General features: G+C 40.9%; 1 protein-coding gene across 10 annotated transcripts in view; it reads right to left on the bottom strand.

Annotated features, from left to right (window-relative positions):
- The window catches only part of foxp1b (forkhead box P1b), a 150,589-nt gene that overhangs the window by 98,241 nt on the left and 28,229 nt on the right, over window positions 1–24,119 (bottom strand). For 8 of the 10 annotated variants that reach the window (XM_023266560.3, XM_055010709.1, XM_023266568.3 and 5 more), the window contains 2 exons: window positions 17,618–17,661; window positions 1,291–1,356 (listed from right to left, as the gene is read on the bottom strand). The gene's annotated coding sequence lies outside the window, so the exon portion shown is untranslated. Of the gene's footprint in view, window positions 1–1,290; window positions 1,357–16,771; window positions 16,838–17,617; window positions 17,662–24,119 lie in introns of all 10 variants that reach the window. The other 2 variants (XM_055010708.1, XM_055010710.1) reach the window with 1 other exon arrangement.

The following is a 24,119-nucleotide window of genomic DNA, read 5'->3' as shown; positions in this document are numbered from 1 at the left end:
CTATCGCAAATTTGCACCAGTAGATATTAAGAAAGAAAATCACGTGCTTCAAAACAGATGCTGATCTAATAATGCAAATCGATTTATTACATTTTTTTGTGGGGTTGCTCAGTAATAAACTTCTGGAATCAACAGAGAGGAATTGTTGAAAAAAAAAAATTGTGATAAGAAAATGTAAAAAAAAAAAATTGCATTTGTTAAAACCTAAAATGAAAAAAATAACTAAATATGAGCTCTTACCATAAGTCAATGGAACTCCTTAAAAGAGGATATTTCCATAAGAAAATTGGGAATAAGCTGTGCTATCCTTCAAAACTATACTTAGATACACATAAGGACTACCCCAATTCTAAAGGACACACAGGTATCAAATCAGCTTAAACGCGACTCAAAAACAAAACCAAATATTTGGTGAAGCCAAGTCACATCTCAAAACATCGCTGTTGCTCCAGAATAGATACTAACAAGGACAGCACTGCTCAGATGTACAGTTACACATGTCCTGTGTGTCTACCTACAAGTCACAACAAGTTAATAGAGGGAGGGACAGACAGACGGAGAGGAAATGATAAAAGACAGACAAAGGGAATAAGAGAAAGAGATGACGTGAGGTTAAAGTTGTACGAGACAGAAAACAGACACACTCCTCCTCTAAAGCCTGGAGCTCCTGAAGTGTTAACACACCCCTCCACACAAACACACCACTTCCCCCAAGTCCTACTACTCCTCACCAGATCGCTCCGGCTGAAGGTTCACATTCAGTAGGCCTCAAACGATCTCAGATAGCGAGACATGAGATATGAACCAGAAGGGAGAGATGCCAACCATAACAGAGTGTGTACTGCAACGCCCATTTCTTGTTTGGTAAACATGGCATTACCATATTTGAGCTAACTTCTCCAAACTGAGCGGCGGTGCACGTGGCTCTCGCTGCCTACATCCATTATTGTGCAAGAACACACAGTAAAACTACTCAAACTGCTAATCATGCAACAAACTCAAGTCCATTTTCAGCTCCAGGGAAACTGTCTCTTTACTACTTACCATGCTAGTCTCAGAGCAGCAGCGTCTCACAACACTGACAGGGTACACCTGTTGAGTTTCCTGCCCACCCTCTTGCCTCCGTGTACACACACACACACACAAAATACAGTACACAAACAAGACAACCACACTGCATTCAGTTAATTATTAAGCCAATTCAATAAAGCATTCACACACACACACACACACACACACACACACACACACACAGAGGGACTGGAGTCTGGTGAATGATTGTGTGTTTACCTTCTGCACAACTTGCTTATTTAAAGCAATCTTCAGTTCCAGCGGTGGTAAAACTGCCTCCTCGCCCTGCAGACACAAAATGTAAAATCATTTTTAGTTATGAAATAATTACCACTGCTGATCATAATACTTGTCATTAGCATCCACAAGCAATCTACAAAAAAGAAACACAGAGTACACCAGGGTAAACTAAATACTACCAATAATACAGCCACCAGTTGCTATTGATTAAAATTGATAGCGTGCACAACCGTGTTATATCTTCTGAGAAATTATCTGAAAGAAATCAGTTCTCTGCATTGCTGTGCTCTTTGCTTTCCTTTGTTTGTGTGAAGCTGCACCAGTCAGTGTACCTCCCTCGGCTGCTAGGAACGGAAAAGCCACCATTTCAGCTCAGAGCCATGCAAAGGGCACCTTTCACTGATCTTCCTGTAGCCTCTTACTGTCACCGTCGGACACATCCTTGCATTTCCATCTGTCTGTTAACTACAACTACTCCCACTGATGATAACAAATGAACAATGGGGTTGTCTGTGAGTGAATGGTTTATTTGCAAGACAAAAACTTTTTATATTACTGACAGTAGATGCCCTTCTTGGCCCCCCCTGCTGGCGAACACGCTGTATCTGTACCTGCTCTGCCCTGACTCAACTCCCCTGGGTGGCCCTGATCTGCATGTGCACAGCTTTCCTAACTGAGCACTCAACCCAGGAAAAGAGAGATGAAAAAAAGGGAGAAGGAAACAAAATCTTATTTTTATGGTAAACTGAGAAGTGACTGTGGCGCAATATCTCAGGTGAATTTGAATAAAAGCATTAAAGCATATCCAAATATGAAAGGAGGGGAAAAAAAGCTCTAACTCCCTCTCCTACTGTTCTTTTTTGCCGTTTACATTTGGGAGTCAAAACTGTGGCCAGGCATTTGTACAAGTGTATATCTAAAGCGGACTGAACACAGATAAAAACACACCGGCCCAACTTGCCCAGTTTCAGCATTAATTATGAGTTAAATGCCCTTGTTGAAAATGTGAGTCAACATGCAGCTCGCTCTGAACTCTACTGAGGGTTGAACAATCATCGAAAATGGACCATTCCCACACAACTATCCTATTATTGTGATTCATTACACTTCAATTAACATATCATCAATGGAATCGTAATTCAATGGTGAGTGGTGACAAATGACAGATATTTTCAGTTTCAAACTACTAAACATCATTAATTCCCATCACCTGAAAGAGCCCCAGGAGCTAAATGAGTTTACCCAATGCATAACATCCATTTAGATAAATGTTCCATCATTTTAATGAAGGAAAATTTGTATTGGAGAGAAAAGGCAACAACGGGATCCTGATAGCAGCTGTACGCCTTTTCTCCTTGTAATATAATGCCCATCTTGTAATACCTAAACAGATAATTGTCTCCATTTCAAACAGCACAAGGCTGTAATATTGCCATTTAGAACAGTGGGGGTACAGAGATCGTAGGGTGAGGATAAACAAGCACACGCTGGTTCGCCCGGTTGGGAAAACCGAGCCCATCACACACTCCCACATTGAGATTTTAGGGAATAGAACAACTCCTGGTTGAGATAATTACCCACCTAGGTGGGTTATGTGCATGCTCAGTAAGAGGCCAAAGGCAAGAATATGAATCAAAATGCAACAATTTCAAAAGACAAAGGAAACTCAGGAGCATTTTGCAAGCTTCTCTTGCAAAGTCTTGATAGGATATTGTAGGTCTGCTGTGTTAAACAAAGTGGAAAATAGGACAACAAACGACTTTTGACAAAGAAATATCCCACAGTAGTTACTAGACTCTCGTGTGCAATAGATAACCTAACCATTAGCTCAATACCTTTAGAGGACCAGATGATCCAAATAAATGCTTCCATTCTGTATGCAAATAGCACCGGCTTCATTGTAGTTGTGGAGGAAAAAAACACGCAAACACCCTATTTTCAGAGGAAATGGACAATCAGAAGGGTTTTTTGCTATGGTAATGAACTGCTGTGGTTACATCTGAGCATGAACAAAGACTCATTTTATTCTGTCCACAAACCTGTGAAGTGGACTTCCCTATTTGTGAAGGGGTCGCGGCTTCACAATATGCTCTCTAGTCCCAGGTATGTTATCAGTGCCTTTGGCTTTGTTGTAAGATTGCATGTTCAAAATATGAATTAATACCCCTCCACTGAAACGCACCCAATCCCAACAAAAGGCCTGCATTCACTGTGGACAGCTCTTCAGCTCCTCTAATGGACAGGCTCTCCTCTCTCTTCACACTGTGCAGACAAAAAGATGAGGGCCCATGAATATTTACCACTAAGTAAAGTTATTCCATTAATTACTCTAAGCACGCTTAATACTGTATCTGTGGCTACTTCTGTGGCGGCTCGTTAATGAACCTTCACACATCATTACCATATTAATTAATGCTCAACTCAATGGTTGTCAATAGAAGGCTGCCAGAGTTGTCTCGTGGTTCTTTACAGCCCATCCTGGATGTTTGGACCACTTAGTATCAGCATCTGAATAAATCTACAATATCTATTTATCATGTGAGGGCCTAACAGTGTGTTTGAATAAAACCCCCCCAAAAAAGCAGCGATACTGGTTCAGCACTCCTCAAGGCTGGTGGATCTGTATTAAGAGCATTGTGTAAATAAAAAGAGGGCGTAGGAGAGTTTTAGTTGTGTGGAGTTAGTGATATCAATATACAGGGTCACTGGTGTTTGTTTTTAGGGTGTGTACAGGAGACTTTCCAAGTCCCTGTCTGTGCTCTGAAACACAGGAAAATCTAAAGCATGACTCACTTCTCAACAAATGCAGCTGCTTACTGTATGATCTGATCTGCTAAAAGGGCTGACTGCACACTATTTTCTCCCTCTTTTCTTCTGGGCTTTTATTAAGAAGGACTGATTAAATGAAAAACACGGCTAAGCCTCGTAAAGACTAAAAAGTCAGCAATTGAAAAAAGTGAAAAAACAAGCATTTTTTTTTTAGTTTTTGATGTGATTGGCAGGATCTTGGCGTTATGGTGCAACACCCACACAGACTGTAAACAACAGCAGTTTCTGACACGCAAACACACTCAAAACCCACCAATTAAACCCAACTTCAATCCAGCCAGCCCTTATTCTGGGTGGGTTTTTTCAGATTCTTCATTTTTTTTTCTAAGTTTAAAAGGCAACAGTGCAGTCTGGTGAATGTCAGGCCTGTCTGATCCCCCAGATTCTTGGACCTGCCCTCACGTTTTGCTGAGCTAAGAACAAAGTACAGAGTGCACATAGAGAGCTTTGCTGTCTTGATACCAAGGAAGTGGAATTTCACTTCTAACCCAAAACAAACAGGGCCACACATTTCTTTACACTGAATACAAAATGAGTGAATGTGCACCACTCTAGGAATTCAAACTCTATCGATCCACGAGGCAAACCATCAGAAAACTGCACTTGGTAAATTATCCTGTCAGCTGAGAAGTCACAACCAGGGCAGGATCCACAGTTGAAAATTGTCTCACCTTCGCATGTGAAATTAACTGAGTCAAAAAGTTCAACGCTGATCCTGCACGTATAGTACAGCACTCACAGGGCTAACTCACAGTGAACATTATGCAATCCTATTTTTATAACCTACCCCTTTTCCACCCTGTCAAGTAGGACTGTCAATTCTACCCAGCCATATCAGGTTTCCACTCTCACCCAGGTCCCAGCTCCTCTCCAACCACAGATCCTGTGCGCTATTAATATCAATAAGCTGCAGATTCCATTTCCCCAGACAAAGACAAAGGGAGAACAAGATGCGATGAGTGAGGGGAGGAACTAATACCCTCACGCATCACCATGGGGTTAACACTTACTCTCACCTCCAACCCTGCTGCACGGGAAAAAAAAGGAACATTTTGCACATGAACTTGTACACACTGTTTCACAAATATGGAGCACACACACACTCCTACAGTGCTGCATGCACACCCACGACTGGACAATAAAGGGGTGGGTTTTTATTTATTTAGTACACAGTTGAAGTTCATGTTCAATGAACAAACTTTGAGGGGTTAGCATTTAATATAATTTCTATATGTATCTATGTAGCTTGTTGTAAAATTGCACACAAACACAAAGCTAGGGCTAAAACTAACAATTTTGTTCATTGTCAATATATAATACAACATAATTTGATTAACTAATCAAACGCTTTGACTAAAATGTAAGAAAATTGCGACAATGGCCATTACAATTTCCCAAAGCCCAAGATAAGGTCTTCAAATGGCATGTTCCATCAATCTAACTGTACAAAACTCAAATATACTAATGTTACAATCATGTCAGACAAAGAATATCAGCAAGTTCTCAGATTTTAAGATGTCAGCAATGGCATTTTTGTTCAATGAACTACTCAAATGGTTGATTGACTTCATCTCTGGAGCAAGAGTTTGGACTTGTTAGACTGCCATAATTCACCAAAATGTAACATTACACTACGTCGTAAATACTAGCCATGTCGAACTACCCCTACTACTCAAAGAAACTCACTGGTATCTACAGTCTACACACAAACTCTGCCAATCACTTACAGAACACACCCATAAACACACCTGCATGGACACCAGCAGACATTCATCCACCACAGTCCCATAAAAGGCACGAAAAAATTAGAGATGTGTATAAAGATAATGAAATCTTTACAGACTTACCCATCAACAGTTAAACAGACTTTCATCATGTTTATGAAACTGTATACTGATGCAGATTCCCTCCAAGCACTGAGTGTTTGAAATCCACTTCTGGAGAAGAGGAGAAAGCTGCCAGCGAAAGTAGCAGGTATGAAGTAGTTGAAGTAGTGTGTGGTAGCTAAGTGTGTTCGCATGTGTATGTGTGAGAGAGAGGACCAGAGCCCAGACTGCAGTGTTGAGAGGGACTAGAGGTATGTGGTCAAAACACAACAAAAGCCGGTGCCTTGCTCTAGATTAAATATGCAGGAAGAGGCCCCTTTGCATAAACACAAACACTCAGCAAATGAAGAACGGGCACAGAGCAGATGCCTGCTGAGAGCTCTACCTGTCCTGGCCTCTTTTAATTAGACAAGAGCAGGCAGAACAAATGAACATCAACACAGTCGCAAAGGCAGAACAAAAGGAAAAAGAAAAAAGAAAAACACAACACACACACAAAATACTTCCTCAATCCTCAAAAATGTCCTTAATGAGAAGAGCAGAAGATAATACAGAAGCTGGAAAAAGGAATGCATGACTTCACGATCGTCACCAAAAAGATATTTGGCTTTTTCCAGTATGATTGTCTTGTTTACGCCTAGTCAGATTTTGAATATTTTACAGTTAAACAAACACTGGCAAATACTTTACCACTAATATTTTGTAAGATTGACGCTAAAAGTTGATACATTCAGTGTACACAAATGTCACTACAGCATAAAGACTTCAACATGCTTAATTACAACCTAAAACACTAATTAAAATTTAAAATATCAAATATAATTATGTAAAGTAGGTCAGTTTTTGGTGTGGGTATTCATTAAATGATGTCCTCGATTAAAAAAATGGACACCTTGTGAGCCTTTTATTCATCCTTACACATGCTTCCCCTCTACACACCGCCTGGTGGAAAAGCTGGATTTTAATCGGCAGGAAAAATTGATTTATACCAACATTCAATGGCCAATGTCTTTCTTTTAAAAGACTCTCTTATGTCCCCACTTTCTTCCCTCCCTCCCTTTAATTCTCTTCATTTATCTCTCCTTTCCTTTTAGGACAAGAATGCAGAAGTGTGTGGCGTAGTCCTGGAAAAAAACATTACCAGTCAAGAGTTTAAAAAAAATAAAAAAACAGGAGAATGGGAGTTGAGTCCCTCCATAAAATCTAGAAAGAAGCATCAGATGCTGAGTGACACATACTGATGTGGCCAGTCAAAAATGTAATTTTCATGTGAAACCCTCTCAAATGGATCACGGGGGGAAAAGGAGAAGGGAGTTAGGGGTGAGGTGACACTAGTTGACAGGAGGGGAGAGCAAGGGAGAAATTGAGGGGTGAGAGAGAGAAAGGAGAGCAGAAATGAGACCTCTGGAAAATAAACAGGGTGTAGCGTTTCAAAGGCAAGGGGGACACAGGCATTCCATTGTTCAAGCCAATTATCAGTGGAAAATAATAACAACAGATGGATCCAGAGCGGCCAACTTGTGCCGGAGCACCCTGGCGCTGGGGAACAGATGATGAAATGTGAGACTGCTGTTGGAGGGGTGAGGAGGGGGAGGAGGTGGGACGCTGCCCTATAGTCTCGCACACAAACACACATGCGAACAAAACACACACACAGCTCCACACACCAGATGTGAACTTCCACAAGGACAGCTTAATATGTGCTCTCTGGCCACCACTTGTGCCGCTCGGCTTCAGCATTCCAGACAATGGCTTGGTGAACACCTCCATGTGCTCTAAAGGGGCGTCTGAAGTCAGATGATACATATGGCTCCCGTGTTGTCGTGTGATAAATTCAAATCTGCACATTCCTTTTATGTTCAACAAAGCAGGGTCATTTGATGGCAAACACATGCTTGTTGCCGTAAGCAGAGTGCTTCAGCAACAAACACCACAAGGTGTAATGATTAGAGTGAAGATATGTTTCTTCTATTTTTTTTCTTCTTTTCTTGATTTTCTTTTACTCAAATTAGCCCATATCCCTGATGACCTGTTGTGATCTTTTCATTTGATGTTTTCCAGCATGCCTAACGTTCACAGACAGGCAGATGCAACAGTGCTGCGGAGACAGACCTCATTGACTCCGGCTTCATTCACCGATCCCTCATATCAACCACAGACTGACAGGCAGCGGAGGGGGCTGCAACCTTAAAACAAAACCAATCCTCTGTGTGCCTTGTCAAGGGTGGGAGATGTCTGCAGATAGCAGTACAAAAGATCTGCCCTTCCTTTTCACAAGAAAAGAGAAGTTTTCGTTTCATTAACTCCAGACTAAAGCGTAATTATCTCCCTATAGACCTTAATCACCAACAGAAGGATAATAGAACAAAAACCAGCTTCTTCTTCAGTCATTAAAGTTTTTTTTAATGTTGTTGTTCTTTTTTCTTTCCTTTGCACTTTAGATGAGTCCATCAAACAATGCCAAAGATTAATTGCGGCTTGAATAAAGCCTCATTTTCAAATATTGTTAAGTTACAGAGGTTGGAAAATATTGGCCATGAAACTCTTTGCTTGACTGTGCCATCTTTGGCCTTCTACTATCAGGCAGTTTGACCTGTTGACCAATGGATATCACGGGTGAGAAAGTAGAAGGAAACACAACCAGAGGCAAAAGATTTGATTGAAAACGTTTGAAATAAAATCAGGCTGAACACCAAAACACCACTTTAAAATTGTATATAATCTAAATGACTAACATTGCTTGAAGGTGCTTGTGATATTATACTCCAAATGATAAATCCCTGGAGGACAGTACAGAAGGATTTCTACGGGAGAAAAAAAAGGATGGAAAACTTTGCCTAGATTTAATTAGCTTATGAGAAATAATTGCCATTAGCAAATCCCATCAAATGGGGTTGAGGCATTTTGCAGGAAAAAAAAGTCATATTTTTGGACGATGAGGAGACAAAGGGTTTTCAAACAGGAACTGGCGGGCCATCAGCCGTTTAGTGCACTGACACTGAGGTCGAGTTAATTAGACTATTGTCATTTTAATCAGGACAGCTCGGCGGCCATCACTTCCTGAAAGAGCCAGTGGACTTTAAACAGCTGAGGGATTTTTGTGTACGCGTGTGAACGTATGCGCATGTACTGTATATGTGTGTGTGTTGGGCCCGAGGTGTCATCCAGCTATGGGTTACGAAGTATGGTCTGGTTCTCTCACATGCTTAGAACATTAATGAGCTGGAGACACACCAAGGAAACAAAGGAGCCTGGAGGATCACCAGGGGAAACTACTCGCCTCTGCTCTACTCATGTCTCAGTTCATTTGAAAATAATTTAAATATCAAATATTTGAAATAATTTGCTTCTCCCTGGCTATCAGATTTTGAATAGCGAGTCTTTCATGTCTTCGTTATTATGTTCTTCACTGGCATTAGCATTTAAAACATAATTAATGTAACCATATTTTCTAGGTGCTTACCATTATGTTAGAATAATGGTTTATTTTTTTTCTGATTTCCATATTTTAGAAATACAATGGGAAGATCGTAATAACAAACCAAAGAATGGCAAATGATATATCAAATCTTTGCTGAATATCCTTAATCTAAAGAGAGTTTTAATCAAAACTGACAAAAGATTAGATTTAACCTGCTCTAGGCTCGCGTGATGAAATTCACTTTGAGCCACTTCCTGTGAAAAAAAAGACAAACAATAAGGTAAAGAATGGTAAAGCCAGCACTAATCTTATTTGAGTTTAGCCACAAGCCCTCAGAGCCATAGTTGGGAGGAGGAGCTGAGTTTCTGAGCTGTCAGTGGAGCTCTGCCAATCAGCAGAGGTGATGAAGGGGCCAGCTCAATATTAACACCAAAAACATCTTTGTAACTTTTCCCTTGGCCATAGTTCAGGTCATCTGTGGACAAGGTGACAAAGGTAAGCTGAAGACAAATGCTGGTGAACTTCCCCCCGTGACATGGCCGTCAGCCCCAGGGCAGGACTGGCCAATGACATGAGCCAAGCTTCTGAGTACAAAGCAGACTGCTGCAATATTTCATATTCATCAACCTCAAGGGAAACTGCATTAAAAGAGGCCGGAGCACATTTGACTCAATGCTACCGCTACTATGTCTGTTTATGATTATATTAATGGTTCCGTAAGTTCATCGTTTTTAACATGAGCCATTAATATTTCACGGGGAGTTAATATTAATCTGATCAGAAATTATCTTCCTTCAATAATTCAATATACACATTAATAATTCAATAAAAAGAATGTTCTGCATAGTTGAGGGGAAAAACTGGAGTGTTCGACAACTAAATGTGAGAAAATTAAAGTATAAAAGTCATATTACAGAACAAACTTATTAACTACAGTGTTTCAACAGAAAAATGTAAAATAGCAACGTCCTATGAGCAACTTTAAATCAAATGCATAAATAAAAAGCTTGCAAGCATTGTGTAAAAACTATGGCAACCTTCTTGTTTCTAATTTGGTTTATAATCCGGACTTAAATGCACTGACTAACCAGGGACTTCAGGTTGCTGTATTCACTTGTGTACATTCAGAGATAAAGAATACATGCAGACAGTGAAGCCTCTGCGCCATTAAAAGCCCTGCACTGTTCAAGTTCCTCCATAAGAGATTTACATGGATTAGATGGTGAAATAAAGGCCTAATCTTTATTTGACAGAGAAGCCAATCTCTGGCTCACTGGTCAACCCCTTGCGGTAGGCCCTTCTCTCACAACTCACTTTCACTGCTACACACTTCAGGCTTATTTAAAACCACATTTAGGCTTAATATTGTGCTCCACATGAGGTCTCAATCTAATTATCATACAAAAAAAAAACCCGCAAAAAAAAAAAAAAAACAAAGACGGGCTTCTTTGTTTTTTAAAGAAGTACTGTGCAGAAGCATAGTACTAGAAAGACTTGTTCCCACAAATGACACCCTATATTGGGTTACTGCCCTACCTGTGTGTGAATACATTTTGAAAGCCATTTCCTTTTGTAATTTTCCTTTTTTTTGGCCTAAGCTATGCCTGATTGAAAATCTAACCAATTTCCATGTGCAGTTTAATGACAGATGGACATATTTCATGTAGATGTATAGTCGAGACTGATAAACTATTAATCACACCGCTGGACAATGACACCAGCTAAATTTAAACACAAAGTGAAAAAGTGTCAAGTATCAGCCTCCCTTATTCCTTAAATTATGCATTACAGGGAGCTGTTATTAAACATCGCATGGAATTAATACTCAGAGATTCCACTTAATTACAGTGCGTGTTGGTGGTGGCTACAGATGTCACACTTTGGACTGGCAATCCTTCACTGTGTTTAACCCTGTCAGACAGTGGCCGGGGCCTTCTCCTGCCCTTTGTCCCTCTTCCTCTCACTATCCCTGTGTGTCTGTCCACTCAATGTCTGACCTACAGAATCACAGCCAACATGATGAGGATGGTGACAGAGGGAAGAGAGGAAGAGGGGGATGGCCTGTTACTTGGTATAAAGTGTATGTCCAAATTTCCAAAAGAGGATCATGTGTGACATCTTTGGTTCATGACGACTTTCACACTAAATTCCAAAACTCCATATATCAATCGAACAGTGGAACCAGTACTGTGACTTCCTGGGAGTCTGTTTGTTTATTACTATTTCTATTACTTATTTGTCTATTACTCATCCTAAACTCAAAGTGTTTATTTCATGTATTCAAAAAAAGCCAGCGTTCCTTTGGCTTTTCAATGAAAGCATGCAGTAAAAGACTGCTCATTTCAGTTTACCGCTTGCTCTGTTGTATTTCATGCCAAAGCGTAGGTGCTAGATTATTTAAATAGAATTCAATTCCATAAACAAGCAGTTTCTTCACTATCAAATTTGCCACATTTGCAAAGTTTCTATTTTATTTTGATCGGTGGAACAAGAAGTAATAGATAACTTTCGCCGGAGTTCTGAAACGCTAAAACTTCATATTTTTAAAGTACAAGTTTTGCTCTGTCACAACAGCCACAAGGTGCACTACCTTTTCAACTGACGTTAAATTCTGAACACCTTGCACAACCTTTGCTTTGATTTATGTGCTAAAATAAAGAAAGTTATACAAATTATTGTGTTGTCAACGTCAAAAACCCTTGCAGTTGAATAAGAAATGTGTTCTCTGGGTGTACTTTGGTTAAACAGAGGTGTCTCCAAATGACCATAGATTCAGTTGTGTGGTGGAGGTTGCATTTCCTCTAACACTGCAATTAAATAATGACATACAAAACAATATCAAATGTTAAACTGAAGAAACAAAAGAGGTTGATACAGTTATCAGATGTCATTTTCCTATGACTGGCAGACAAAGGCTTTGTTTGTGAGCTTCATATCCTCCACTCAGTGTTTCTCCCTCGCTATCTCTCTCCCTCTTTTTCCTTGTATCAACTCCAGCTCCCAGCAGCAAACAGAGTTGTATGCAAATACTAAAAGCCATAATGCATTATATTGTTTGGTGTTAACATTTGAATATTTAAATGGTGCATTTTAGATCTAGATATTCCAATTTCAATTTCCATACATGCTGAATGCAGACAGTTAGCTTTGCCCACATGGAAGGTTGAATACTTGTTGAGTAGATTTGCATCTTTTCTGCACAATAGTGGTCTGACACACCATCATTTTCATGATTATGTTCTTGCTGCATACATACTTGTTAACAATGCAAGTTACCTATGTTTAATAAATGACTACTGTATGTGGCCTGTGTCAGAGCCACAGAGCTGGACGTATGAATCACCCACGTACATGACACTTAACCAAATTGGTAAAGCTGATAAGCCAAATTTACATAGCAGTGTTGCTGGCCGTGATTACTATCAGTAAAACTTCCCCCCACGCTTTAATGGAAAGTTGGGATATAACTTAGTGTGGGTTACAGCTGCCCTCGGGAAAATAGCTCAATTACACCCATGGATATAAACACTCATGTGGCTGTCGGAGTGGTAAACAGATGTGGGGTGACAGTCTGCAGTACATGCTCAGTCAAGCAGCTGTTGCTGCACCTTCATTCATTCACTTGTTCTGATGATGGATTCCTTTTTCTCTCCCCACGGCTCGACATGAAACCACACTATTTGCTTATGGGGCAGAGGCAAAAAGCAGATTAAGCTTTTGAGAATATCATTAACATGTTCCGTGTGTAAAGCTAACGCACGCTGCACTTTTACTGCCACTGTCAAACACAACAATCTGTTTGCATGAAGTGCACATGATGGATGGACTGAAGGACTTTAGTCCCTATCTGTCCATACAGGCCTCTCTGCCCTACTGTAGGGCAGTACCAAAACCACACTGTTCCCAACTTCTTTCCAAACTGAAAAAAGACAACATAAGAGCATTCAGAATGATGTCATATGATGTTATTTTGTCTTAGCGCACTGCGCATTTGGACTCACACAGTGTATTGAAAAGGACATTCCCTTTGGCTGTTGTCTCATTGGGAGCCTACCTGTCACACAGCTGATATGACGCTCTTTGAATGCAGTGTGTACATGTGATCAGAGCCGCAGCAAGCACCCCAGATGACAATGTGACTAGGAGTGTCAAAGCAGCCTACAAACAGGCCTGTCCTCTTACAGACAGGAAGCTGGGAGCAGCAGAGGCGCTGCCTTGTCTCATCTGCCAGCAGCACTCGCTGCCTCCCTGCCTCATCACAGCAACCATGTCTGATGGTGTGCACAACTCCATGCTGGACGGCTGTTTTGATTTCAGTCTGTGACACATCTGTTGCTTGTCACGTTGTGTTGAGAGTGTCTGTGAGCTGAGCGCTATGAGGGCAAATGTGCTTCTCATCCCTCTGTTCGTGTTTACAAACAGGGCTCGTACTTACAAACAGGCCAGCATGGTATGCATCGTGTGGAAGGTCAGAAGGCCATGTGAGCTGCTTTGTGCACCTGTGCAGCTGGTGCCACAAGCCATCAATCCTCATAGCTTCTTGCAAATGTGTAGGCTGTAGAATGTGAGTGCTCTGTATTAAAAGATGCATTATCTGCTAATAAGCCCAGTAAGAAATCTTCACTAAAAGTCAGAAGTAATTGCAGTGTTGATTTTATATAATATAAAAGAGAAAGGGTATGGATTTTGGTCACTTTATCATCCTTGAAGACTCTTCCATCATTGTACACTACCTACTGAAAATCAATTATTTCCCTACCACGTCTAATTGAGAAAATTTGCTATAGCTGTAAATCAAATCTGCATCAAGGGTGCATTCTTCACACTATGCTCTTTATGGGCTTTTAAAGTACTTTGCAAGAGCATTTCACAAAACTACCAAAATCAAGGATATTCTATGCAAGACTTCCCTGTCAGCTTAAATACATGAGCGATGACCATGGCTAATTGGATCCATCCAATCCATCCATCTATGAAGTACATCTGCTATATCAGCAAAAATCAAATGACATTGTTTCACTCCGTGTAAGGCAAGCCTAGCTCTAAAGAAGCAGAAAGGTATTTATGAATGGGATGTTACAGTAGCTTAGGAGTGGTGCATTCACAATTGCTTCATTTCCATGTCCTTGTCTTTGCAATTAATATTCAAAAGTGCCACGTAATTACAAGTTCAGGATTCATTTACATGCAAAGTGCCAGTGTGGCCATAAATTGCAGTGAAAAGTTCTGTCATTGAAAGTTTTTCTTTACTCCTATTTTTCTTATTAGTGATTTAAAAATATATATATTTGTATTAAAAAATATCAAATTTGAAATAAAGCAAAAGAATAATTTCAAGTTGAGAAAAGCAAAAATTGCCTACATGAGCATTTTGCATGAGTATCAAATACCAGCCTGTTATGTAAATGCAACCCCTCTTAAGAGGGTGGGGAAAAATTCTGAGATGGCTCATTTACATTGTCAAATGACACAACACTCATACTTTCCATTTACTATCAAGCTGTTTTGCAGACACATTAACCTGGAAACGATCAGTGTGTGTAGTTTCTCACCACTAAGTCAATGCAACAATACGGCTCTAAAGCAAACTGGAATCGGGCTGAACAGAATACAACGTGATCGAACACCGTGACTGCCATTTTGACCAGCTTCATCAGACCACAAGACAACACGTAGCAGCGCTGGCACGGCAGGGAGGCACAACGCTGCTAATATATTCAAAGAGGGATCATTTACTTAAGGCTTGCATCCAAGGATCAGTCTGGCCTTCATTAGCCTCAATCTGACACGGATGTGAACAACATGTTGGCTTGCCACATGAACACTGCCCCTCCTCCCACCGAACCCCAAATACTCGACTCCCCTCCCTTCTCTGAGACCTGCACAGCAAATTCCTCTGGAAATATCACAGGTTGTTAGCATTCCAGAGAGAATTTTACATGGGTGTACATTCAGGCCTTAATTAGAAACTCTATTTGATCATTCAGCAGCTGGGCTTTATTAAAAATACAGGTTCACATCGCCTCACAGTCACCCCTGGCTCAGTGTGAAAGAGCTCACAGAGGCAGAACAGTCTATGAAAGAAGAAAATAAATATTCATTACTTGATACGTAGGGTCCCTGCATGGGAAATCTACACCCCGCAAAGCAGTATTTACACCTGGTTTAGAACAATATTAAATATCCCTCACATGACTTACACTATATTGCCAAAAGTATTCACTCACCCATCCAAATAATCAGAATCAGGTGTTCCAATCATTTCAATGGCCACAGGTGTATAAAATCAAGCACCTAGGCATGCAGACTGCTTTTACAAACATTTGTGAAAGGAGCTCAGTGAATTCCAGCGTGGAACTGTGATAGGATGCCATCTGTGCAACAAATCCAGTCGTGACATTTCCTCGCTCCTAAATATTCCACAGTCAACTGTCAGCTGTATTATAAGAAAGTGGAAGTGTTTGGGAACGACAGCAACTCAGCCATCAAGTGGTAGGCCACGTAAACTGACAGAGTGGGGTCAGTGGATGCTGAGGAGCATAGTGCCAAGAGGTGGCCAACTTTCTGCAGAGTCAATCACTACAGACCTTCAAACTTCATGTGGCCTTCAGATTAGCTCAAGAACAGTGCTTCAGCAGAGAGCTTCATGGAATGGGTTTCCATGGCCGAGCATCTGCATCCAAGCCATACATCACCAAGTGCAATGCAAAGCATGGGATACAGTGGTGTAAAGCAGCCACCACTGGACTCTAGAGTAGTGGAGACACGTTCTCTGGAGTGACCAATCACGCTTCTCCATCTGGCAATCTGATGGACCAGTCTGGGTTTGGTGGTTGCCAGGAGAACCATACTTGTCGGACTGCATTGTGCCAAGTGTAAAGTTTGGTGGAGGGGGGATTATGGTGTGGGGTTGTTTTTCAGGAGCTGGGCTTGGCCCCTTAGTTCCAGTGAAAGGAACTCTGAATGCTTCAGCATACCAAGACATTTTGGACAATTCCATGCTCCCAACTTTGTGGGAACAGTTTGGAGCTGGTCCCTTCCTCTTCCAACATGACTGTGCACCAGTGCACAAAGCAAGGTCCATAAAGACATGGATGACAGAGTCTGGTGTGGATGAACTTGACTGGCCTGCACAGAGTCCTGACCTCAACCCAATAGAACACCTTTGGGATGAATTAGAGCAGAGACTGAGAGCCAGGCCTTCTGGTCCAACATCAGTGTGTGACCTCACAAATGCGCTTCTGGAAGAATGGTCAAAAATTCCCATAAACACACTCCTAAACCTTGTGGACAGCCTTCCCAGAAGAGTTGAAGCTGTTATAGCCGCAAAGGGTGGACCGATGTCATATTGAACACTATGGATTAGGAATGGGATGTCACTTACTTTCATATGCGAGTCAAGGCAGGTGAGCGAATACTTTTGGCAATATAGTGTATGTGTCATCCAGTTCTGTGAAGAAGACGGATGAAACAGTGGACCAATGAGAGTTTTAATGTCCAGTAGAGGGCTAAATAATATTGTTCTATAAACTCTGCAAAAAAAATCGACATGTTTGTAATTTGTAATATATATCAGATTTATATTCAAATACAAACCCCAATCAAAACACAGCATTACTACCCCTTACAGACTTACACTGAAAGCCTAAACCTAAATGTCAGCACAAAACCTGAGCTACATCGACCTGAAAAAGAAGCGAAGAGATGTAAACTATATCTGACCAAGGTCGACAGGGACTATAAAACAAACACCGGGTTTAAGGTGAAGTCTTCCCTGCGTGAAGGTTAGCCATGTTTTGTGTTTACACTACACTGCAGGCTTTGAAATTGTTTTGCAGTGTGGAGTCTGCCCAGAGTCATTGTTTGTTTTTGATGTGTTTATACACCACACAAGGAGTAATGACTTCTAGGATAGTCTGGGGATGCAGACATGATCCAGCACACTATCTGCAATTTTCTGTACTTTTCAGGTTCACAGTTAACTTTCGACAGTCACCGCCAACAGGGCTCGCACTGAACGGGGCAGCGTCTCTGTCATACCTCTGCATCAGGAAATGAGGAAATCGGTTACTATGCAAAACCTATCTTATCATCTTTTGGCATTCAAACTCATAACAATTTCCATATAATGCCCATCTTTGAAAAGACATTAACAAACTGTTTGTCTGAAAGTTGGTACATGAGTAGTGTTTCTTGCTGCTGTCTACTGACATGCATGTGAAGTGCTTACTTTGATCTCTGGCTCCACAGGATGTCACCACTGGAGTCTCCTGGCTGGACCAGCAAGCCGCAGATACAAGGGGAGGAGGAAAGAAGAAGAAGAAGAAAAAGAGAAGAGGTGTAAAGGAAAGTTGTGGGGTGGGGGTGGTAGAATGGAAAAAAAGAGAAACAGTGGAAATTATTTTAAACATGAAGGTGACAAAAGCAAAAACATACTCATTTTGCAGAATAATAGCGGTGTTGTCACCTCAGATGCTATTTAGTTCATGACGATAATGTGTGCGAGCAAGCATGCACCTCTGAGTTAAGTATGAGTGCAGGGACACAAAACAGGTCACTTTCAAATTAATATTCATTATGGCAGAATTAAATAGGTTTCCCAGTGCCCCCCTTTAAATATCCGTGGATACATATTTAGCATCTCAAACAAGAACTCCCCTGATTAAACAAATAATGACACATTCCAAAAGCTGCAACCGAGTCCAAATTAATTTGCACATTGCTCTAATTGCATTTAAATACTGCTCCTCCCTAACCTTAGATCAAGCATTTTTTAATTACTGGCTTCTGAAGACTGAATTCCCACAGTGTTGAGGCAAAAATAAAAATAGGTTATGTTTTACAGCACAATCTAAATGTTTTTTAAAGTATAAATAAAGCTCCACCAGAGTGAGTTCTGAGAACACTCAAGCTTTCTGAAATAGCTTGTTCATGGTATTAAACTGCCCTTTTCAAATCACCACACATTAGCACTCAACCTCTTACAGTTGAGCTCAGTCATGCAGTCCCACTGCCCCATGCCCCTTCGCCTCAACTCCTTCCCTCCGTTTGCAAACACACAGGGAAGAAACGGCAAAATGTGTTTCCTGAAAGGGAGGAGAGGTGGAAAAAGCCCATCCTGCCCCGAGAATCACTGCCGCCCCACCAGAGCGGCCGCCACTGGCCTTTCTGCAGAGGCAGCAAAAGTTCCCCGAGAGGGGAGCGTCTGCCAACTCAAACAGGGCTCATTCTCCTCTCTGTGGGCCGCCAGCCGCCCATGTGGGCCTGCGCTGGGCTTCCTGAGGGCTCGCTGCAGCTGGAGGACTTTGAATAAAGGTAACAGCAATGTCACAGCTACTGTAAACTTGCTAGGCTGCTCCTGTCAGCAGGACGTTCCCAATCAAAGCAGAAACAACCCCACCTAAAACACAACGCATTGTTTTTTTTCCACCGGCCCCAAGTCCAAACTTCCCACGAATCACAAAGAGAGCACACAGGCGAGAGGGCAACCACTGTTCCCTGATCTTGCCAAACAAAATGCCAAGAGACCGGGACTGACATTCAGCTCTGGGGTTTAAAAATACGAGCAATTTGAAAATGATTAGAGTCTTATTTTCTTGTTGAGCGCCTGACACAGGAGAGGAAACCAGAACAATCAAGCCAACTGACTTTTTTTCTGCTGAATTTAGAAACACTAATTAGTTTTGCTCTCGTAAAGCCAACCTGAAAACGACCAATTAGAAAGTGAAAATGAGACGTGCAGAGGAAACAAGAGCTTGTCATTTGCACTGTTGAAGTCCCATATGCACAACTTTACTGTGATGACTTTCACACAAACTCGAGATGATTGGCGTGCCGCCTACTAAATTTAATGTCACGTACACCCTCTAATCAAATAGTCTTTTGCTTACTTAGAAGGAAACTATTACAGATCTATATGACCACATCAAACATAGTCTAGGCAGCTTGGGCATGCAGATGTCTGAAGCACCAGGCTGGGGAGAGGATACAGCCCACCAGGGTGGCCACAGCACCAGCTGCTTTCAGCTACAGACCTACCAGGGCCAAACTGTTACCCCTCACAGGTGCCTAGTTTCTGTGAATTTCCTCTTTCAGCAGTACTGGAATAATTCCTCAGCATTTATAACTGTTTCATTCTAACAAGAGGGGCAGGTACCTTACATTACTTTTATTTAACACACTGTATTTCACCTGCACAGTGGTGATGGTTCATGTCTAGCCAGTCATTAGAAGTAAACATAAAACTTGTGGAAATTATCTGCAGGAATTTCATCGCTATTCCCCAAGCAAACAGTGGCGATCGTTTCATCACTGTCGGATTGAAGACGGATGGGCTGTCAGTGCCTTCCCCTGTCCACGATCCAGCTCCTGGGCTGGGAAGTGGCTAAAAAAGGCCGGGGCAATGCTTTCCAGGCCTGCGCCTTTTACTGGGAGTAATTCTCAGATGCCAGGTCGCTGCCAACGTCCTTGCAGCCAATGGCAGAGAGGCCAGTAAGTTCACATTAACTGCAGAGTGTAACTGCACTGAACATCTGCTCATGAATGAGAGCACTGCCCACTAACTCAGCGAGTTGAAGCCCACTGATGAAAAATTCAACGTTCTCCTCGCTGGCACGCTTGTTTTGCACTATTCTCCTGAGCCTCCAGAATTATATTAAGAGAATTTCAGCACGGCCTGGTGTATCTGAGAGAACAGCTGGCGCTGAAAAGGGATCTGCTGCTCGGCAAGAGCTCAGGGACTTCACACAGGATCTGCCTTCTCCTACACCATTTGTCCTTGAAGGAAAAATATCAGTGTTAAGCACCCAGGTAATAATAAGAAAGCAGAGGCTACATTTAGCTGATTACACCACCCATGTGTGCTACAGTGGACAGAGCATAACCAATGAAGACATGGATCGATACAGACTGGAAAGGGAAGACTGAGGGGCAATTGTGACAATAAGTAGCTCCCCCAGGAGACCTATCCACGGCACCTCTCCTTTATTTGCCTTGTTTAGCTCATTACATTGTTAACTAGAAAGAATCTGCCCCCAACCCCACAATATGGAGTCAGTCTAATCAGAACCACAAGCAGTCTGTTCAGGGGGCAACTACATCAAAGACTTTGAAAAGTATGAAAGCAATCCCACTTTCTGACCTTCATTGCTGCAATTATGTGCCTCATAAGTTTGATATTACTGGAGAGACAAAATGGACAAAACAGCAATTGTTATCATATTGTAGGATAAATACAGAAGATCATTGAACCTCGATGTACACAGTGACATGACCTGATTAAGTCTTTCCTCTGAACATGATGAAACAGTTTCTCCACTTAAAAATGTTAATTTTAAGGAAGTGATGACTGCTAGCAAACACTAAGAATAAAAGATTACCAAACTCAGTAATTTCACTTCTGTCTTTCTGGAAATACAGTTAACAAATTTCTATATGTCAGCACACAACACAAACTGAGTGGTCGAAACATTTATCTCATTGTGGATTTAACCCAAATTTTGGATTCACAGTTTCTGACTTCAAATGTTAACCAAAGTTAGGGTAGTTACACACAATAAAACTGTCTCTCTATTTTAATCGGGGCTTCTGTGTGAAGCAGGAATGAGTTCTGGTTTCTTTCCCTTTTACACAATGCACTGAATAATGTGAAAATCATGGCAATAGCTCAAAAAGGGATCTGTGAATATGATATTGCTGCTGAAAACCAAGAGGACGTCTGGAGAGAAGCTCATTTAGCTGGTGACAAATGACAGCACTTTGTCTTCCTGACAAGATCCCTCCTTCATCAAATGTCCAACTTCACATGGAAATAGGAAATCACACATTATCACACTGACAAACAATTACAACCATGTCATTAGCAGCAACCCTGGGCCTGGAACCATTAACAAAACACAATGTTGCACACCATGCTTACCATCAGAAGAAACACAGGATGTAGATGAAAATACACTGATAAATCAATCATGACACAAACAACCTGATGCTTACAGTTTGGGAGATCTAATGGTAGGAATGAGGGGTGATAACAGTCACATGTGCTGGCGAAATAAATCAAAAAATAATCTCAGGTAATCAAAAGTTCTGCATAAAGATTTATGTCTTTGTTGATGACAGAACAGTGCTTGCCTTATATTAAAAGTCAACACTTTAAAGGAGTTTCTCTCTAAGTGACTTAATCAGATACAGAGCATTAGTATCTTTTTTAATACATCTCCCAGTGTCAGCCAGCAAATGAAAAAGCTAGCCTCTGTAAATATGACTGCTTACTTCTAACACAAACATTGTTGACACCTAATGTAATTTCAGTGGGACATCCAACTGAAAGCACACCAGGGTAATATAATGCTCTTAATGAGAATTCCTTCCAGCTTGAGACCTTGGCGAGATAGCCATAATGCATGGCTTCTCTTTTTAATAAAATAATTGTTACAGTTATTAAAGATGAATCTCATCACAGTCGAGATGACAAAATAATTCATTACCAAAACCAAGGCTTTAAATAGCTGCAAATTATGAAGCCCTACCCCACCACCACCCCCACACCACCCTTTGAAAATACACTCCTAGATAAATGGGTTCGTTATTTCATATAAATATTAGATATATGCTGCCCTTGAAAGGCGAGAAATATTGCAACTGTCCATTAGAAAGTTTGCAGCCACACAATGCACAATGTGACATTAAACAACATTAAATCAATAATAAAAACCTAAAAATAAACCCCTTCCAAAACTAAAGATTTGACTCTACATAATATCATTAAAACTCTTGCTTTAGTTCTACCTCATTTAAGTGTGGCTAAAATGATTATTTTTTGATTAACCTATGGATAATTTACTTTATTGTGTTTTGATAAACTTTTAGAAAATGCTCAGAGCAGGATGTATGACCAATATTGTATTTATTTCCCATCGTTATAGTTTACATAAATACCATAACACGTTTGTGTTATGGATAAAACTATTTCATTTATCAAATAAATAAATGTAATCATTGAATATGTGTCATTTTTCCAACTTACTTGCATAATAATGCAGTATACCTTGGTATTCTGGAGCTACTATAGATATGCTATATAAAAACTTATGTTCTTTCATTCTCCATTATATTTTTGTATTTTTGTTCTGTTTTGTGCAGCATTGCGGATTTGTATTGTCAATACAATAAAGTGCAATAATTATGAACAACTGCACATCACAAATGGTCAGATCTAATAACAGTGTCTTAAAAGTTTACATTGCAGCACAAAAATAGACTAACAATTTCCCTTTTGTTTCTTGTTTTACATATGACCCTGTGCTCACAAAACACATTGATCTGCTACTGCCTCCATGATTGCATGTATTATAGTTTGTCTTCTTTTGGAACTTACTGTGTTCCTCCTTATAGTCCTTCCATGTGTGAAATAAATAAAAACGCTGGAACACGTTTGTACAAACTTCCACCAATCCCTCCCACCACCCACCCCTTCCTGTTCACGGCTCTCTTCTAGTTTTAGTTATGTATTCGAAAGAGATAATTTACAGTGATGGCATGGAAACTTCCCAGCATGCCTTTTAACCTGTCGTTTTTCACTCTCTCCGCAACAGGATGTCCAGAGGAAATGCTTTATTAAGATCCTGCCGACATGAAGAGCTGCTGTGACTTACTGGTGCATTACTGTCTAAAAGGCAAAGTTATTTAGACCAATAAAAGGCTAATATATTGTTGGAGTGGAATTACACAGAAGTTATCTCTGCCTTAATAACATCACCGCAACCCCTGATGTTGTTTAGATCAATAAAGCCCATTAAAGTACAGACCTCAAGCGCAGATAACGCTGTACTGCCACAGCAAAATACTGCTTGCTAGCATCTGAGAGAGCTGAGGTCTTTCTCTGGCACACAAAAAGCGGCCAAAATGAGAAAAAAAACACTTTAAACTTAATACCATGAAAACCTTAAATCCAATGAAGTTCATTGTCTGCCTCATGGAGCCTCCTGGCCTACAGATATACAAGTAGAAAGATGCAGTGGATAATGGATATTGGTCAGAAAAAGTGGGGGAAAAAAAAGCTGGCAGATGTCAAAGCAAAGGTGAAACTGTACTCCAACCCTCAACTCCAGCTCTATACTGAGTTTCCTGTTAGGAAGAGGTGGGCTTTAAATACTTTTCTTATTTCAACACCTCTAATAAACCACTCTGTGAAGTCCTACTGTAAAACGCACTCCTGATCTTCAACTTGGTCTATTTCTACTGTTTCAAACAAGTTTAAACTTTCCACTTATTTTTGGTATGTGCTTCTGGTGGGTATTATTATCTTCTCTGATGAGGGCATTGTAAACATTCACTGATTCTGGAACATGATGAATTCAATCCACTTTTGACAGGGAGTAAGAGAAAATAAAAGTGAACAACAGGAAAAAAAATGCATTAAACTGTATCTGCCAGTGTTTTGAATGTGGTTTCCTCTCATGCGGAGCTCATTCTTAACACTGTCCACCAGGTGATGCACTAAATCATGTGGGATGCTGCTGTCCATCAGCCCCTGAGGACTGATGACCACAGTGTGGCCACTCCCTTGAGGCTCCGCCCCAAAGCGGTGATGACAACACAGAAAGGAGAAGAGAACTCAGGAGCTAATGTGTTTGTGTGTGTGTATGTGCACAATCACTTTTGGAAGTGCAGACAGCATTGACGATTCACGTGCACTTGTAAATTGCAGCACACAGAGACGCCACAGGAAACCA

This window comes from Amphiprion ocellaris, chromosome 5, assembly GCF_022539595.1.
Source record: "Amphiprion ocellaris isolate individual 3 ecotype Okinawa chromosome 5, ASM2253959v1, whole genome shotgun sequence".
NCBI lineage: Eukaryota > Metazoa > Chordata > Actinopteri > Pomacentridae > Amphiprion > Amphiprion ocellaris.
Note: the sequence above shows the minus strand (reverse complement) of the source record. Positions and strands in the feature narration are given on the sequence as shown.